This window comes from Entelurus aequoreus, linkage group LG08 (genome assembly GCF_033978785.1).
Source record: "Entelurus aequoreus isolate RoL-2023_Sb linkage group LG08, RoL_Eaeq_v1.1, whole genome shotgun sequence".
NCBI lineage: Eukaryota > Metazoa > Chordata > Actinopteri > Syngnathiformes > Syngnathidae > Entelurus > Entelurus aequoreus.
In genome coordinates this window covers 44,830,397-44,850,377 of record NC_084738.1, presented here as the reverse complement: position 1 = coordinate 44,850,377, position 19,981 = coordinate 44,830,397, and the positions used below count along the sequence as shown (strand labels likewise).

Below are 19,981 nucleotides of genomic sequence, written 5' to 3'. Positions count from 1 at the left end.
TTTCAAAGTAATTTGCGAGGTATATGATAGCTATACTCAAATAATTGGTGGCACATGTATGTAAGTCTTACCTGTCCATTTTGTAGGCTTGTCAGTTTGACACCTGTCATTGTAAACACACCTAAAAGTAGTATTAATAAATACTATGCAGCGTTTTCACACTGCAACACAGCATCTTTTTTGTTGCGTCAGCATCTGCTGTGATGGCTATCTACAAGAGGTCACAAAATAGCCAGGGTTCCATCCTTGGGGAGCCGCACCTTTACCAACCCCCCCACCCCCCAAACGTCTCCCTTTAGGCTGCCTTCTAGGCCTCTCCAGGCAGTCCCCAGTGACCTCTGGTGCATTTACTCCTCTTCCTCCTCCCCCTTTGGGCAGCTAAATTAGAGGCATTGTGCAAGAATGACCCCCCAAAATCCATACATGGTGTGACTTTGCCAAGCTGGACAAGAGGACAGGGAGGTAAATCATGTTGCTTTGCAGCCTGCTAGGCCATTTTTGTGGGCTACATGCAAGGGTTGAATGGTTGAAATGGATGTCCCTAATAGAATGACACGGCATCACCTGACCACGGTCATCCACATATTTGTGGATTAAAGGGCCCTACTGTTCAACCTTTGGGGCATATCTTATGATTAAGGCCCCGGCTTGTACGCACATAGTTTTAACTGAAACACTAGTAGATTATTTTGAAATAACACCCCTCAATTTAAGGGCAGCATGCTTTTAATGATAGGCTTACATGTATTAGAAGAGTGGTGGCTCTTCACTATGTTTCCTAGCTCCACAGCTTTTGGGGGGCAAGTTTGACAAATGGCATGCAGCATAGCCGTGTCACAAAACAACAGTAATGCGGTCACTCCTCGCCAGTTTATACTAACCGTCACATTTAATAAGAAAAAGTCAATGTGAAAAGACTTCCAAAATAAACTAGAAAGTTAAAAGCTGTGGCACGCTCGATCAAATAAAGACGTGTCATGTAATAAATGTGATCCCAGCGAAGGGTGGTAAAATACAGCAGTGTTTTTTTCACCAAGCACCACCTCAGAAAACACTTGGCTCTCCAAGTACCACCATAATGACCAACATTAAAATACAGTAGCGTAGTAGGCTTAAGTATTAATTAAAAACAAGGCAGAGGTTTAATTTAACAAGTATATTTAATAGTTTTGCCCACTGTAACATTACGCAGTTTAAACTGTAACTCTGTTTGAATGTTTAAAAATAAAACGCTAATTACTTAAGTGACTCTGGCGTACCACTAGTGGTACCCGTACCACAGTTTGAGTTCTGAGTTTTGCGTTCTAAAGTATGGTATAAGCTATTTTAAACGCAAGGCTGACATGACATGGGATAAATAAGATGAACACAATAAATAATGCCTTTTAGTTTGCTTGGACATCATAGTGATAGCCGCTCTGACATTCCTCCCTCCTTTAACAACACCTTGAAGTTGAACTTTGCTCATAACGCCTGCAGAGCGACTCCAGGCCTCTCGACACAACAACACTACACCCTGGCAATGGGCATATGCACACACACACACACACACACACACTCTCACCCCACATGGTATGATGGACAACGGAGCAGCGCCCTAGTTGCTGGCAGCTTCAGGCCGGATGCCTGCCGCCTCCCCTCCCGTTGCAAGTCTTGTGGTTTCTGTGTAAAATGTTTGTGTGTGCTAGGCTTTCAAATGTTTTTCTCGGCCCCAGTCTGTGTCCCCTACCCCCATAGGAGCCCAGTCTGAGATTAACTTGTTTTACTCATCATTCTCCAGCGTCTACATTTTTCCCACCTTTTTCGGGGCGCTGTTAAGTGGCGATCCATCATCTTCCTTTTTCTGTCTACCTGTACAATGTTTGTTTGTCTAATCTTGAATGGGTTTGTGGTAAAAATGAAATGTTGTGTTACTTGTGCAATGGCAATAAAGAGCATAACATACCATAATACACACACTCTATGGACATGTACCTCGCTATATAGAAAGTACAATTAACTTGACTTGTCTCGGGGTGCAGGACACCCCCAATATAATACTCTTTGCTTTTGTCACCCTTCAAAATTAAGCTACACTTTTCCCCTTATGCCCCAAAATTATCCCCCTCCTAAAAGTGTAATACAAATGTGATATTGACACCTTGTTCCTTAGTTTCATCACACCAAATCTGTAATCAGACCGAACCGGGTTTTGCTTATCTTTTTTTTACCAGTAGAATGTACCTGCTTGGCCCCCCTAGAGTACCTTTAGGGTTAAGTAGATCTCGCGTCTGTGCATGATCCTTTTTATCTGTGTTTTTATGGCGGCTCGGCCGACATTTGCACGCTATTCGCTGACCTCATAAAAACAGGGAGTGCATCCCCGCCTGGTGCCAAAGAGCAATTCTTCCTCACAGTCCTCGGATTCTCACAGCGCATCCCGAGCTGTCAGGGCGGAATTAACATCGGCTCGGCTATTTGACTCTAATTTGTGAGCGAAGAGGATTGGACTACTACATTTAGTTCCTTCCTTAGCACACGCAATCACTAATCAGAATGACTTAAAGTGATCCACTAACTTGTACACATCTCTAATTGGTAAAGAGAGCAGGAGGAGTGGATTAGGGGCTTGGCTTTGGATTTTCCCCTAGCAACAAGAACCCCGGTCGAGTTAACCAGGCCATTAATTCCCCTAACTGTGTGATAGCGCTGCTCGGTGTATGTTTGCTCCCTGCTCTGTGTAATATTTGGCACAGCGACCTACACGTGGAGGAAGCGCGTTAAAGTGAACAAACCGCCTTGTTCTGTACATCCATTCCTGATGTTAATCAGGCCTCAGCGGCGTTCGCTGCAAGCTAACTCAATTAGCCTTAGCACACAGAGCAGCTGTGCTAAAAGTGGGTCTTGTAGTAGGGGGGTTGGGTAGTCGTTAATTGTCTAAGCGCAATCTAGTTTTATGCCTGTGGCAGTATAAAATAAAAGTGACTGTTATGTTGTACTTCTCGTAAAATAAGTGGAAAACTGACATATTTTCAGTAGAATTGTGTGGACTGTTTGGCTCACTGTGCCCATTTTCATTAACAGGATCTCTACATTCTCAGGTACAGCACGGTCCAACATAAAACAGTCCTTTAGTGTTAAAATATATTAATATCAAGATGTAAGCTCTACAGAACACACAAGTATTGACCTCAATGACTTCAATGACCATGGATAAAGCAACGTGATATTACTGAACATTTTGTGATCCATCTATACCAGTACCAAAATGTATTTTGATACTTTTTGATACTTTTCAATATTTATAAAATAATGGGAATGAGGATTAGTGATTTTAAAGCAGCTAAAACACTGTGGATGGATATTAGCTAGCTATGTTTTAAAGCACCTATTGCTGAGCGTCGCTTCAGCGTTTATAGCTTCACCTTTATCGTTAGTTTTCAAGCCGAAATGTGTCCATTTTCCCTTTTCTGTCTACAAATTACTAAATTAGTCTGATTTCTCAAATGGTTCGCTTTTTTGTGTGAAGTACAAATGTCCATGCACTCTCTCTAATGCGACTACTGCTCATAAGCTGTGTGCCTCCCGTACACTAGGGGACGTTTATTTCCTTTGCTGGGGTGTTACTGACGTCACGTCCCGCTTGATGATTACTGGTGGTGGTAAAGCTAGCTCTGTTTTTAATGGGTACTAGGCACCATTTAGCCTTTTTCAGAAAAGAATGCCCTATACTTGTGTTGTTTTCAGCTGTACGGACCGTTAGGGCTGGGCGATATGGCCGAAAACTGTATCACAATATACATTTTTTATATTGATCGATATCGATAATCATTGATACTTTTTATGACTTATTTAAGCCTGCCAATAAATACAGTAAAACAATTTCCAACTTATCAAGGCTTCTATTTATCAGTGGAGAGATTGTCTGGTAGCCAGGTAGGCTGGCGCTGCTAAGGTAAAATAATTAAAAAATAATAAAATAATTTAAATAGATTTGAAGTTAGTTGCAGATTTGAGACACTAGATAGCAGTAGTGTATAAGCTATTGAACACTACTCAGTAGTTAGGGAAGCAACTAATTAAACCTACACATTGGAAGTGTTAGGATGTTGCCACACTGTCTGCATTACAACCAACACAACTAAAGACAAGTTTCTGTTAGTGAGTTTATACATCAATATATTACAGTTTCTCTTCTCACTCCATGCAGTGAATTCACGGTAAGGCGGACAAACAGCGCAACCACACTAGTGCTATGAGAGTACCACGTGCGTGCGTGCGTGCGTGTGTGTGTGTGTGTGCGTGCGCTCCTTTAAGAATGGCTGTGACTGGGTGGAAGAGTTAGGAGAGTGAGCGGTAGCATGCAGCAGTAGTGGCGACTGTCGAATGTGTCCTGCAGAAATAAGAATAAAGCGACCAAATTGTCACGAATCGGCTTTCTCGATATTCCGACCCGAAAGCGGAGCTAAGCACACCCATTAGGCCATTTTCAGGAAATTAAGTTTGTAAAAATAATAAACTGCATATAGTTTAAAGACTACGGCTGAGTAAAAACACTGCAAGATGGTTCCACTGATCAGCGTTCTTCAGCACAAAGATGCCCGACAAAAGTTCCTGCATTTCGAAAGCTCCTTTTAATTTTCTTTCTCTCCGTTGTCAAGTTTGTTGTAATAGAAATACACAAGAAATAAACAAGTCGTCATGTATATTCCAATGGCGGTCGTGTGTTTGAATGAGAAGTTTTACGAACGCCCCCAAATGTGTTCAACCAATCAGCGTTCGACAGTACAGTCTGCCCCCGAAAAGGTTCCTGGTCGCTTGGAAAAGTCCCACCTCGCTCAGAGGAACTCCGAAAGGTTCCTATAAGAAGTAAATCTACCTGGGTGTAGTTTTTGGTGGAAACACAAGGGGAACTTTATTTACCCGGGAAGTGGGAAAGTTCCTGAAAAAGTTCCTGAGGTGGAAAAGGGCCTATTGTCGGGTAAAGTGAAGGGTGTTACGCCTGGTGAAATCATCGGCCCTGGAAGGGACGTCTCCCCTGCGCTCCTAGACTACAGACTGGGAGGCGGGAGCCGGTCAGCAGGAAAGGTGTAGTTGATACTGTTACGGGATTGGCTGTTAGCGTGTTCTTCCCATTGCTCAGTGAATACTGTTAACTGATTGGCGGTTAGCGTGTCCCTCACATTGCTCAGTGACACTTCCTGTTTCCTGGGTTCCCAAAGCGCGAGTGACTTCATGAAACAAATTTTGCTTCATAATTTCTGGTTTCTTCCGACCCAAGAATATAAATATATGTAAACTATTTTGTCGAGTGCATTTTATATTAATATCGACTATGTGTCTATTGTATTGATATCGTATATTCGGCCCGACTCTACAAACCGTTCAAATCACAGAAAAGATAAACATTTCTTCAGAGTTCCACGAGACGTTATCAAAAAAGGCGGAAAAGTGCAAGATTTGTGGAAACAATGACGAGAAAAGCAGAACAAACTCCAGTCCAAGGGAGCAGAGTCGAAGAATGCATGCGTTTGCAGTGATCACTTTGTGAAAGGTTTGTTTGATATACTTTTAAAGGTTATTATTTCCCATTTAAGTCATATCTTGATATTATTTGTATTTCTTAAACACATGATTGCTACGAGATTTTTGAAAAGCACCAACTAGGCGTGTCAAAATAAAATAAAGCAAATGTGAGCAAAACCTAAAAGAGTTACGCTTTTATCAAGGGCACCAATCATAAATGAAGCTTTCAGCACATACACAATGTTCACATCTATAGTTAGATTTTGGTAATGACGGGGAAACGCACGCTACTCGTAAACGGCGCATGCAACAGCAGCAAACATGGCATCTTAGACGCGAAGTTAAATCATGAAATGCATCCTTACCTGTGCAAAAACAATGCATATTTATCCGGGAGAGTCTTGATACCAGTTTTTTTGACCCAGCAACACGCAAAGAAGTTGTAAACTTCCATGCTTTTCCAAGTTATCTGTTTTGTCGTGCAGAATGGCATCTGGTAGGCCTTGGCCGAAATTTGGTAAGTCAATTAACCGGCGATTATTGAAAATTAATATCGGTAAGTTTTTCCAGCGTCGATAAATTGCCATGTGCATACTTCAAGTGCATTCACACTTTTTGTCGCTTTCTACCATAGTGGAATGAAAAGAAGGATGTGAATTATCTTGTCCTCGTGAAGTGTTTTTGACTCTTTGAGCAGCAACGCGGGGCCGCTGGTCCATTAACATCCCACAGTGCAACTAGTTAGCATGTAGCAGCTAACATGGACAGAATGATCATAAAACCGAATGCCATGGCACCAATGTTGGAATATTTCAGTTTAAGCATTTTGAACAAGATGAGCCTATCAACACCAAGAAGCCAGTTTGATGAATGTGCGTGACTACAACAACGCCCACTTGAAATACAGCCACTCGATAGTTCAAACTCACTTCGCGTTTGGCGAAGAAGCCAGGTGACAACAAAACAGTGCAAAATAGTGTAGACATACATCGCCTAAGACATGTTGTCATTTAATACGGTTATAAAACTAACATTTTTTAAAAGTGCTCTCATGTTTTCATGTCATGTTGGTGTTTCTGCTTATAAGGTCTCCGTGCGTGTGCATTGGCTAACATGCTTCTCTGCTCGTAAAACCATCAATGTCACGACGTAAAGACGGCATGCTGTTTATGTCAGTAAAAAAAAATGTACCGGTATTTTTCAGAGGAAAAATTGTTTTTTTAATTCATTAGTATCGGTATACCATACAGCTCTATAATAAACACAAACTGGAAAACATGCCCGATGTCAGACTTTTAAACATTATAACATTTCTTTTTACCCCAATAAGCCCCATAAGAGAAGATTTATTACTGCTCTAGCAGTGATTATTATCACCCATTTTAATTTCAAGGACCCCCAGTTTGACATGCATTAAGCTACAGTCCCCCATTTAATGGCATTTCTATCTTTGGTATAACCCATTTATAGTAACAGAGAGTGTGCAAATGTAACCAAATGGACCTTGTGGGTATACATTTCTTAATTAGTGATGTCTTAGGCCAGTGTTTTTCAACCTTTTTAGAGCCAAGGCACATTTTTTGCGTTGAAAAAATGCAGAGGCACACCACCAGCAGAAATCATTAAAAAACGAAACTCAGTTGACAGTAAAAAGTCGTTGTCGCAATTGTTCAATCAATATAGCTCTTGTCTCAAAGTAGGTGTACTGTCACGACCTGTCACATCGCACCGTGACTTATTTTGAGTTTTTTGCTGTTTTCCTGTGTGTAGTGTTTTAGTTCTTGTCTTGCGTTCCTATTTTAGTGTCTTTTTCTCTTTTTTTGTATTTTCCTGTAGCAGTTTCATGTCTTCCTTTGAGCGCTATTTCTTTAAGCATTAGATACCTTTTGACCTGAACGCTGCCTTCCGCTGTTTTCGACATCTACAAAGCAATTAGCTACCGGCTGCCACCTACTGATATGGAAGAGTATTACACGGTTACTCTGCCGTGCTCTAGACAGCCCCGACACTCAACAACAACACATCATTTGCAGACTATAATTACTGGTTTGAAAAAAATATTTTCAACCCAAATAGGTGAAATTAGATCATCTCCCACGGCACACCAGACTGTATCTCACGGCACACTAGTGTGCCGCGACACAGTGGTTGAAAAACACTGTCTTAGGCAATGTCCGCATGAACACAGACACTTAATAAATGCATACTTATCTCTGCGTTTAAGCCTCTTGTCCACACGCAGATGCACACTTTTGTCTTTAAAAATGCAGACTTTTACAAATGCTGGCCAAAGTGTAGAGATCCAAAACTCTGCTTAGAGTACCGTATGCGTGTACACTGCACAAACGGGAGACTTGTGATGACGTCACGGTTGTACGCTGTCATTTCCAAGCTCAACAACACTGCCTTGTTGCCTTTAAACACACTGTAAGAGGACTTACTGTATGTTTAAACGTAAACATGCTGCTATTTTCACTCAACATTAATAAAAAAAATACATAAAAATGGGCTTTGCGACACTCCCGCCGGCGCTAATGACAATCAGCTGTTTTGCATATGATCGCTGTGGAACCTCCACATGATGGGACAACTTTGACAAGCAAGACATTTTGCTCTGTGTCATAAGAAAGGTGCAACATGATCTTATGTTCTTAGTCCTTGTTTAACGACAAATCTTGACAAATCTTGAAGTTAGCCTACGTGTCTTGCTTCCATTTTTGTAGATGGAGCCAGGCGCGACCATGCTCGTGTGTAAAAAAGCGACAAAGCAATTAGAAAAAAACATGATGTAGCGTCCTCTTTGTAGTGTGTACTGATGTTAAAGACAATATACACTTCATTACACATGTACCATATCACTATATCGATGATTAAATGCTTTATAATTCCACGAGAGTTTTGCAGCGGTACGTTCACTTTATATAGGCACTTAACCATGCAAAAGGGTTTCCTTGGCTTGTTAGTGCGTGCTGATTTTAGAGATAAAATCACTGCACATAATACATCACCTTTTTGCTGAACACGTTATAATTCTATGAGTTTTGGGTTTCAGCTGCACAGTTGTGCATTCGCTCTTTAATAATGTTCCCAGGGCTCTGTGTACGTGCAGGCTGGTTTATAAAGATAATGTACATGTCATTGTGTACGTCTAGTATATCAAAATAAACATATTAGGAGGTGTAATGCCATCAAGTCAGATATTGCTGCTTTTTTCAGGCTTCTGATTGGACAAAATGTGCATGACAGCAGGTGTATGCATTTCTGTCTAGACATAGACAGTTTAGAAACTACACTTGTGTGATCGTTTTAACCCCAGATATGTGTTTTTTTTAGAAACACTGTGTTCGTGTGGACATGGCCTTAGAGTAGTCAACGATTTAATTCTGAGGAGTCTGATTCGACTATTAACCTTGCAGTCGAATTGGCGGACATTGAATCCCCAGACATTGAACGGACTAAGGGAGGCGAGTTGAGTATTCGAGGCTCTCTGCGTATAGCGGATGATTTAGGAAGCTGTTTGCTGACAGGGGCCATCTTTTTGGTGCCCCACCAGGGCCGAAGCCGACCCCGGTGTGGCCGATTCGAGGACTAAACTATTCAATCTCTGCTGTGTTTATATGTTTATCTGAGTGTTTTAGCCTTGTTGCGGTGGAAAAAGTAGCAAATCCCCATTAGCTGTGCTCTTGCTAGCATTCACCTGCAAGCTAGCATAAAAAAAAAACCTTTGTAAATTGTTGACTGATCGGCGACTATGGGCAAAATCTATCTCATCAGTTTTAACTATGACAATCTTTAGTCCAAGACATATCTAGTCCTATTTTAGACTGAATTGCTAGTCGATTTTGTACAACATTCTGGATCCTGTGCTCTAATATAGGGTACAAAGTGTTGTGTTTGTAAACCAACATTAGTTGTCTCTACAGAAACCAAATCCTGTAGCTGGAGTTTCAGTACACAGTGGAAAAAAATCTTCCACTCGAATTAAGTTTCAGTTTTGGTTTTCTGTCACCCTTTTTGTCAAGCAGTACTTGACCTAATGAGGAATCTGGTAAGTGGACCCCAGAGTCAAAAATGTACTGTATGTTGTTCTTAGATGATAATATTTTGAACTACCTCATAGTCAAAAAGCTAGTAGCGGGCTGCGAAAATTGAGGGGGGCATACTTTTCCCCATTTTTATTGTACTTAACAAAGAAGAAGGCCTCTCCCAGTTTTAGAGAGGGGAGACCCACCCAAGGCTGTTTGTGAGGTACCGGAGGATGGGATGTTTATTGGGGGTCCACAGGTCATTGAAACGGGGTGGGCTGCAGCCAGAGGGAGAATTCTTGTTGAATTAGCCACTCTGCACCCCCATCTCTCTCTCTCTCTCTCTCTCTCTCTCTCTCTCTCTCTCTCTCTCTCTCTCTCTCTCTCTCTCTCTCTCTCTCTCTCTCTCTCTCTGTCTTTCTCTCTCGCGCGCCACTCACACACACACACACACACACACACACACACACTTATTCTCTGGCATGACATTGTTAAGAGGCTAGAGACAGTGTGTGCAGTCCTCCCACACCTTGGGCCAAACGTACACAGCAGTATTGTTCTGCTATCTGGGGACAGACGGGTCGGGTGGGGCGCCAAAATTTGAGGGGTGGACATTGTAGACGCGTGGAGTTTGGAAGGCGGCGCCGCCGCTGCCCTAAGGGCCAGTAATAAGACTGGATTGGGATTTAGGTGGGGTACAGGGGGCTGGGGCGCGCCCTGTGGGGGCGACAGTGCCGCATTACACAAACTGTTAGGGGTGTGTCGTGTTTGTCACAGATCTACTGCCTCCCCCCGGGATAGGAAGGGGGGCTCTGTGGTTTGTTTAGGTTTGAGGTTTATTTGTGTTGCGGCCTATCTTGATGCCTCGGTCAGTGCCTCAGCACTCTTACACTTTGCGGCTATCTTGGTTGGTTTTAATCCACCTGCCATCCAGCACGTATTGGTGCGCCACCGGGGATCATAAAGTACATTTTTAACCGTTTAAGGCAGGGGTGTCAAACTCAAATACAGAGTGGGCCAAAATTTAAAACTGAACAAAGCTGCGGGCCAAGGTTTAACAAATTAACCTCTTAATAGGGACCCAATCAAGTTTTGCATTGAATATTGAACAAGAAAGGCTTATATAACTTTATAGTGACATGCAAAATCGAGTTTCAAATAATAACAACAATAACAATAATTAAAAAATATCAATGGCGTATCAAATAAAATTTAAATAAAAAATCGAATGCCTCTTTTCTATTTGCAGCCATCTGAGGTAAATATCAACATTAACTTTTTCCACAGGCTAACAATAAATTTGAAAATAAAATAACAATAATTAATTAATTAAACATTCAAGCCTCGAAGTAGCAAGAGAAAGTGCATGAATAAAACGTTAATTATTGCTCAGTTTGCTACACTGATTTGCTTTAACACTGAATATGGAACAAGCAACGCTTATATAACTTAATAGTGCAAAATCAACTTTCAAAAAACAAACGAAAAAACATCAATGGTATATTAAATAAAATGTAAAATAAAAAATTGAATGCCTCTTTTCTATTTACAGCCTTCTGAGGTAAATATCAACATTAACTTGGTGGGCGGGGTTGGGGGGCGCGATTTGGTGGTAGCGGGGGTGTATGTTGTAGCGTCCTGAAAGAGTTAGTGCTGCAAGGGGTTCTAGGTATTTGGTCTGTTGGGTTTATGTTGTGTTACGGTGCGGACGTTCTCCCGAAATGTGTTTGTCATTCTTGTTGGTTGTGGATTCACAGTGTGGCGCATATTTGTAACAGTGTTAAAGTTGTTTATACGGCCACCCTAAGTGTGACCTGTATGGCTGTTGATCAAGTATGCCTTGCATTCACTTATGTATGTGTAAAAGCCGCATATATTACGTGACTGGGCGGGCACGCTGTTTGTATGGAGGAAAAGCGGACGTGACGACAGGTTGTAGAGGACGTTGAAGGCAGTGCCTTTAAGGCACACCCCCAGTAATGTTGTCCGGGTGGAAATCGGGACAAATTCGGGAGAATGGTTGCCCCGGGAGATTTTCGGGAGGGGCACTCCCGGGAAAATCGGGAGTGTTGGCAGGTATGAGTATTAGCGGTGAATGCGGTGTTACAGCGGCATTGCCGCTGTATAATACCGGCCGGCCAGCTCTAATGTTAATTTGATATTGCCTCAAGGGCCAAATGAAATTACACGGCGGGCCAAATTTGGCCCGCGGGCCAGAGTTTGACACCCATGGTTTAAGGTGTCTTCCAGACATCATCTTGTCTGTTATTTGGGCTTGCACTCTCTGATTTAAACATAACCAGGTCAAGATTGAAAACTAAGGGGGGCAGGGGGTGGATGGTCTTGGCTCACATGTGGCACATCTGGAAAAAAGATGCTCAAGCCACCCCTCCTTACTACCTAGCTAAGTGCTCACTAAGAGATCCAAATTCAAGCTATCGGGCAGGTCTTACCCTCCTGGCCCACTGCCTTGCTATCTGTAATGACTAAAAGCTGCAGGGAGTGGAGGTGGTGGGGGTTGCATGTGGCCATCTCTCACTCTGCCCAATCATTAACAGGAGCTACAAATTCCCAGGTACAATGAAACCTCTGCGGTCGGCACATATCATTTCCTAACAATGAACTTGACTTAGGCCCTGTTTACACTAAGCCGGATAAGGTTATCCAGGGTAAATCACACCTAACCTTATCCGTGTCCACACACAACAATGCCACCGTTTAAGCCCCCCCTCCCCCCACGTCTGTCCACCGGCGCAACGCGACCTAGAACGCATGCGTGAAAAAAAAAATCCACCTGCGCGTCCATCTGCTCCAAGCTCTCCAGTAAATGATAATAAATGATAAATGGGTTATACTTGTATAGCGCTTTTCTACCTTCAAGGTACTCAAAGCGCTTTGACAGTATTTCCACATTCACCCATTCACACACACATTCACACACTGATGGAGGGAGCTGCCATGCAAGGCGCTACCAGCACCCATCAGGGGCAAGGGTGAAGTGTCTTGCCCAAGGACACAACGGACGTGACTAGGATGGTAGAAGGTGGGGATTGAACCCCAGTAACCAGCAACCCTCCGATTGCTGGCACAGCCACTCTACCAACTTCGCCACGCCGCCCCAGTAGATGACTTTACTTTACTGTGAAGTTATTTAAAAGAGCTATATTGTAAATAGTTTGCTGTGCATTTTACATTTGTTTGCTGTTTTGTGTGTGCAAGTTTTTAAATTAAAATGTATCTCCTTTGAACAATATCCAGTGTTGTGGTATTTCAATGAACTAGAATCCAGTGTGCTGTGGGGCCCTATCGTAGTGAATCACACCTGAGCAATCATACATGAATCAAATCTTTAATGGACATGAGAAAGTAGACAATGCGATAAAGAACATTTTACAACAATTACAACAATTAATCTAGACAGAGAATACCCAAAGTATTGTTGTTGTGGTTTGACTCCGTCATTGGGGTATTCTTTCGTGAGATATGACGTCAGGGTATAAATTGGGTCACCCAAAAGAAAAACAGGGACCGGATCTTCATCTTCCAGCAGTTGTTTGGGACACGAGGGGATGGTTCCATCTGTCAGCTGTGCGCTAATGGCGGAGTTAGCGAAGATGCGAGCATCATGTACACTGCCTGGCCATTTCACAGTCACAGCCATAAAGCAATCCACGGGAGGGAGGGACAAAGTTTTTCGCTAAGTAAAATCACAGCTGACACAGCAGACATTCGAAAGTTCTCTTGCAGTCTGAGATGTGTTGTATCCGAAATAGCTGCAATCGCCCGTTGCCTTCTCTTAAGGTATTCATGTGTGATTTCCAAAAGCGCCTGTACGTGTACAAGAAGGAGAAACACGGGCATGTCTGGATGATCCGCCTCCATCTTTGTTATGAAGCTGGCTGTGGCACGTTCTTTCTGATGTCTCTTCCTGTGTGGGGCGCGGCCTTTCTGGCGTCACTTCCTGTGTGGGCGTGGTCTTTCTGCTGCACTTCCTCTCCGAACTCAGTTTGTAAATGATCAATGAGTCCATACAAAGCTAAGTGCCGGAGTTTCAAGAAATACACGGCTGACGTACCCGTGTAAAAATTTGTCCGAGGAGGGGAACCTTAAGCGCTGGTTTAGTGTGGCTGAAACGGGGCTCAGGCTAAATAATTATTTGTTTAAGGGGTTAAACGACTTAGTGTAGACATGACATGAGAAAATGCAAAGGCGATTTGCAAACTCTTGTGTAACGAGTGACATCTTTTTGAAGTGTTGCCAAATAAAAAGCAAAGCACACCCTCAGAAGTATTTCTTTGTAGTAATTCCCACAAAAATTGCTGGCTTTTGTGAAAAACAGACAAAAAAGGTAACTTTTCGTGATCAAGGCAAGGACGTAAGCTAAAGCTGATTTGGGTTGTTTAGATAAAAATTAATCATCGTACTCATGAAGGGTTAAAAAAAAAAAGGTCTGTGCAAACAGTGTCTTTCGTAGGTCTTTCTTGCCATCTCCAGGTTAAAATTGTCTGTCAACTTCTCAGTTTAAGTCCACATACATTTTACTATCAAGGTGAGAGGCATGATTTATATTATGAAATTACCTTTCACAGCGCAGAGGCGAGAAAGCAACTCACATGCTGATGATGCAAGTACAGCCAGCATAGGAAGTTGCCTTTCTCTGATCAATATGCCGCTAAATGTAGGTTCTTAATGTTAGCTCTTATAATTACAGCACAAACAAACAATAACAGACCTTTCCGTTTATGTTATGTTCTGCGCATGTCAACGTAAAGTATTGCGATTTAAGGTCTGATGCATGAAAATGCACGTCATCAGATAATTTTTTTCAGCGTTCATGTACACAGTAACATTTTAATCAGAATGATGATCAGATTAAATACATTTTGTCCATGTGTATACGTGGCTATAGATGACATTGGCTCCAGACTTTTTTAAACTTTTATTTACAAGTTAAAATGCATTAAAAAAGACGTGTGTTCTTGTCTCTTAAAAGGATTGTGAATAATAGGCAAAATTACCCCCAAAAAGTGCAGTTCCCTTTTAAGAAACAACATACCCCAATCTAAACTTATATAAAGATATTGCTGTCTGAGCAACTAACCTGTTCAGTTGTGCACATTAAACCTACAAGCTGTGCTCTCTAAGAACAGAGTGATCGTTAAATACTCAAAAGAGGTGTTTTTACCGTACGTTCAATGATAGCTAAGTATTCCACAAATACATTTTATTTGTCACGCACTTTTCATTTAAATACATCTTAAAGTGCTGCAGCACAAACCAATATTTTAAACAAAAAAAAGCTTAGCCATTAAAACAGATAAAATACTAAGACTAAAACACTAAAGCATAAGAAACACATAACATGCAAAATAGTGTATTTTACAAAAATGTGCCCATTTATTTTAGTTATTTAAAAAAATATAACTGGTAAAAAGATTTCAGTGTGTGTTTATGCACATTAAGAGCACATTCAACAAAACTTGATAATAAGGATAACTGATCATTTTGGTCATGATAACCGTGATACAACATTTTCATATTATTACAGCCCTACTTCTGACTTAGTAGGATGTTTTCATATAGTCCATGCACTGTTAGCATGACAAATTTATAACACAATGGAACCTCGGAATACGAACGGCGTCATTGATTACGTAGAATAGATAAGGGTCGGTTCCTAGAACGGCGAATTGGGATTTCAATATGGAAAGGCAAACCAAATTGTCAGCGAGTGCTATCTTCACATTAGCTAACCTTTCGGTTCATGGCCCCGTCCAAAGAAGCTTTGATGTGTGTTGTTTCCCCTCTCGCTCATCCTCGTCCCGACTCGCCCTCGCCCAACCCGGGGCTCCTTTTTGTGCCGGGCAAAGTGCGGAAGATCTGCAGCGTAATATAAGCGAGCGATTTGAGAGGTCTTTTTCACAAAAGCTCCACAGTGAGTGAATGGACAATGAGCCTCGGGGAGAACGCTCACCATTGTGAAGGAGCTAAAAATGGGGTGACCCGTCTCCTTCTCCTCATCGCCTATCATGCTCGCGTTCCTTCATCCTACTGACCCCCCACCCCCTCCCCTCGCCGCCCCCTTTCAGCGTACTGCTCCACATTTTCTCCAGGCTCAAGGTCTCACTCGTTCACTCTTTGTGCCGCTACGAGCAGGCTCACCCCGCCCTACGCCAAACATCTCCCATCTTTTTATTGTAACTTTCACCCTATTATGACCTTTCTTTTCACTTTGCCATTATGTGTACTCTGTCATGAAGCCTGCAAAGCATGTTCCCTTTCGCCCTTTCTCTCTCTCCCTCTCAATCCCTCCAGCTGTGGACAAGGATGATAAGCCCCCCTATACTGTCCTGTGTGCCCAAGCCAGGCTGCTTTGGACAAGAGCTGCAGTGTGGATGTGTGGTGGGTGGTGGTGGGGGCTGGGTGGGGACCTCAGAGAAATGAATTTAATCTGAATTACTTGCTGAAACCCCAGCTGTGTATGTGTGTGTGGGCAGCTTGTGGGTGGGGACAAAAATGCAGGGCTGTAGCAACGTGAATTATTCTGGATTAGGACATCTGCTGTGCAATTTTTCAGATGTACGTGCATGTGTGCTCAAAAATGCACGGGATTGGTTTCTATGCATTTTCTTTTACCTTTTTGCATATATTAACCAAACCATTAGTGCGTGTGTGTGCATGCATACTCCCCCATCTTACTCTCTGTGCTCGGTACCAGGCAGGGGGAGGAGGAGTAGAACTGTTACTGCCAGCTCCCCTCCCATCATCTAGGCACGGACACTTGGACAGCCCTCCTCCAGGTCTAATTGGTCGAGTTCTCTTTGTTTCAGTGAACAGTACAAAGCAAAAAAAGACAGAGTGATCTACTATAATTGTAATGTCACTCAAAAGAGGCCAGGCCTTTACCAAGTCAACAAAAGCATACAAAATCGAGCATCGTTTTTGTTAGCAGGTTGCTTTCTCAGGCTCTGTTTACACTGGACACCAAATATTTTGCCCTCAAGTAGGGATGTAAATCGTTAAGATTTTATCAATACGATAGCCTTATCGATATTCCTTATCGACACCGGTATTTGTCGGTACTATGTAATTGGTGTAAATAAAGATGTGAAAATGTTTTATTATTTATAACCGTTTTTTATTAGCAGAAGAGGTTGTACACCTCCACAACACGATAAAACATCTCACAGCACGGAAGGCTTTTTATCAACACCTGCTTTTTAGGTCTTAAACAAGTCAACTATGTTTGTTAATGCAGTTGTTATGTTATGTCGTCATCTTGTAAAGAACACACAGACCTATCACTGTTTCTATTCATTACAATTACACTCAGCAGGAAATATAATTTATGTAATTATGTACAGAGCACAAACCTTTTAAATGATATATGAAATATACAACCAATTCACTTATGTGGGTGTGCATTTTTTAACAATATAAATAATTTTGTGTTTAATTGGCACACAGACGTATTTGAGTGACGGACCGGAAGTTGACAGCGACCAACCTATGTATGTGTCTGGTGTCAACAACAAAAAAAAAAGACTCAGTGATCAAGTGTAATGATTAATCGTCCAGTTGTAGAGTCAAGAAACAGAACTAACAGACACATTTAAGCAAGATGTCTATTAATGCCATGTCGCAAATGCGCCGTGATGGACTGACGTCGGACGGCGACTACGGTTCTGTCGGCGGATTTTAACTTGCGTCAAGGCAACTTTATGGATTATTGATTTACTTAATGTTTTCACTTATTTGTTTGGATTATTATTATTAGCCTGTGGATTGATGGATCGCTATGAGGACGGTTGATAAAGCGCGGTTGCGCCGGTCGAGAGTTTAGTGGCATTCACTTGAAACTATATAACTTTTATTATCGTGCGTAACTGTTAGGGACTTTTGAAGATGAATTGTGGTGTTACAAACTTTTGTGTGGTGTTACTTCTTATTTGTAATTATTACAAGTTGATTTTTTAAGTATATGCAGTGGCAGCTGGACCAAATGTGACAGCGTGTCATAATTACAACAGTCTGATGGATAAAAAAATAGCGATAGCAGTACCGTTAGTCCAGAATCTTCACGGTCCAGGAGGACCGACCCAATTAGGAACCGGTACTAAAAAATACCCGTATTCAGTATACATCCCGACCCTCAAGTGACCCAAATCGGATACTTTTTTGCCAGTCCAAATGCTCCAAAGTGCTTCAAATCTGATATTTTCACATCAGATTTTGGCCACGTCAGGAGGTAGTCCAGATTAGTTTGGAATCTGGCCTTTTAAAATGTGACTGTAATGACCTGGTCGAGGTACGTCATTCGTGTGCACAGGAAAATACGCAGCCCGCTAGCGGGAGTGGATACGCCATCACAACATCCAATTTCGGCAGCGCTGTTTCGGTGATCAAAGTCTTTTCCGGCGACCAAATTTTCAGGGCATCACTCATCAAGAGTGCGCAAAAAATAGGCTATATTTAATGTATGATGATATATACTGTATACAGTATACCTTGATTTCCAAGAACTGGCGACTGCTGAAGGACCGGAAATTATGTGTACGCTGTGGTGTATTTTCTTACACGTACATTGTGCAAGTTTTTTACGTATGTGAGTTGAAAAATAACGCTAACAAAGATCCATACTGATGTCCATGTGTCCTCTACTCAGAGGCAGGTAGTAATGCGGCACTTTTACATTTACTTAAGTAACTTTTTGGATAGATTGTACTTGTAAGAGTAGTTACAATGCAACATACTCTGTACTTTTACTTGAGTATTTTTAAAGAGGAAGAAACGCAACTTTTACTCCATTAAATTAAATGTCATTCCAATCGTGACTTGAGGGTTGCAGGTTCGCTCCCCGCCTCTTGCCATCCAAATCACTGCCGTTGTGTCCTTGGGCAGGAAACTTCACCCTTGCCCCCAGTTCCGCTCACACAGGTGAATAAATGATGGGTGGTGGTCGGAGGGGCCGTAGGCGCAAACTGGCAGCCACGCTTCTGTCGGTCTACGCCAGGGCAGCTGTGGCTACAAATGTAGCTTACCACCACCAGGTGTGAATGTGGAGTGAATGAATGATGGGTTCTCAATTCTCGTCTGATTTCTCAAATAGTTCGTTATTTTGTATTTTCACACCTAACTGTGAAGTCCAAGTGTCCAAATGCAGCTATTGGTCATACGCAGTGTGCCTCCCGTATTCTGGGAGGCGCTTATTTCCTTTTAGCGCGCTTAATTTATTTATTTTCTGGTTGACCTATATGACGTCACACTAGGCGTCTGTGGCTCCTAACAAGTTAAGAGCCTAGCTATGTTGTGATGTCCGCTGTAATATTGACACAGATTAGAAATATTACATCTCTAATGGCTCTGCTGATGTTAAATAGCAAACATAATCAAGAAATGATCCTGGATTGTGTTACAAACATGGCACTACTACCAAGAATGTATGGGAGCAGAGGCAGGTCCCAAGCCGAGAAAGACCGACGGCACCGAGTTTTTTCGAATACATTTTTGCACCGAGAATAATGAAAACAAAACATTTGAATGTCTCGGACTTCATTTATAAGGCAGCAAAGGCTCTGTGGGTAGACGGAGAGTTTAAAATCAAAGGAAAAGACCGTTGGTGCTCCGACTGGATATTGTTCTAGATTAATTTGGTTGTTTTTTTCTGGACTATCTTGCCAGTTGTGTGGAATACAGAGTTATTGTTAATCAGTTTGGAAATGCTCTGTGAAGAAGTTTGTGTACACTAAGGCTGCAGCTAACGATTATTTTTCTATCGATTAATCTACAGATTATTTTTTTCGATTAATCGGTTAATCTATAGATTATTTTTTTCGATTAATCAATAGATTATTTTTCCTTTTACCGATTATTTTTTTATTCAAAATGAAGATGAAAAAATAAATGTAGGCCAGTTTTTTCAAAAGGCATGGCTTTTATTTACAAAAAAAAAAGAAGTATGGCCACTCAGTCAACATTGACAACAACATGACTAAATATTCTGTCCGCGCATTTAAAACATTTAAACAACATTTAAAACTTTTAACATTTAACAAAATTAAAAGTAGCTTATTTGCTTTTTAATGTGCAAATATAAAAGTCAACATCCAGTGCAAATCTTAATATTCTGCAATAGTATAAGCAATTCAAAAGTAAAAGTATTGCTTATTTTGCTTTCAAATGTGCAAAAATAAAGATAAACATCCAATACAAAAAAGTGCCAATCTAAATATTCTGGAGCACTGTAAACATTAAGTATTGCTTTTAAAATGTGCAAAATAAACATCCAATCCAACACAGTACACAATAACCAATTCTACTCATTCCAGTGAGTGTCTAACAGTTGTAATGAAGAAAGGTTAGCATGTCTACATGCTCTGGTTCTTTTCATGTTTACAATATTCCCAGCAGCTGAAAATAGCCGCTCAGAAGGGGTCGATGTGGCTGGAACT

General features: G+C 41.6%; 1 protein-coding gene across 3 annotated transcripts in view; it reads left to right on the top strand.

Annotated features, from left to right (window-relative positions):
- zbtb10 (zinc finger and BTB domain containing 10) overlaps positions 1 to 19,981 on the top strand; it is a 48,911-nt gene that overhangs the window by 1,782 nt on the left and 27,148 nt on the right. The gene's annotated exons all lie outside the window — the stretch shown is intronic.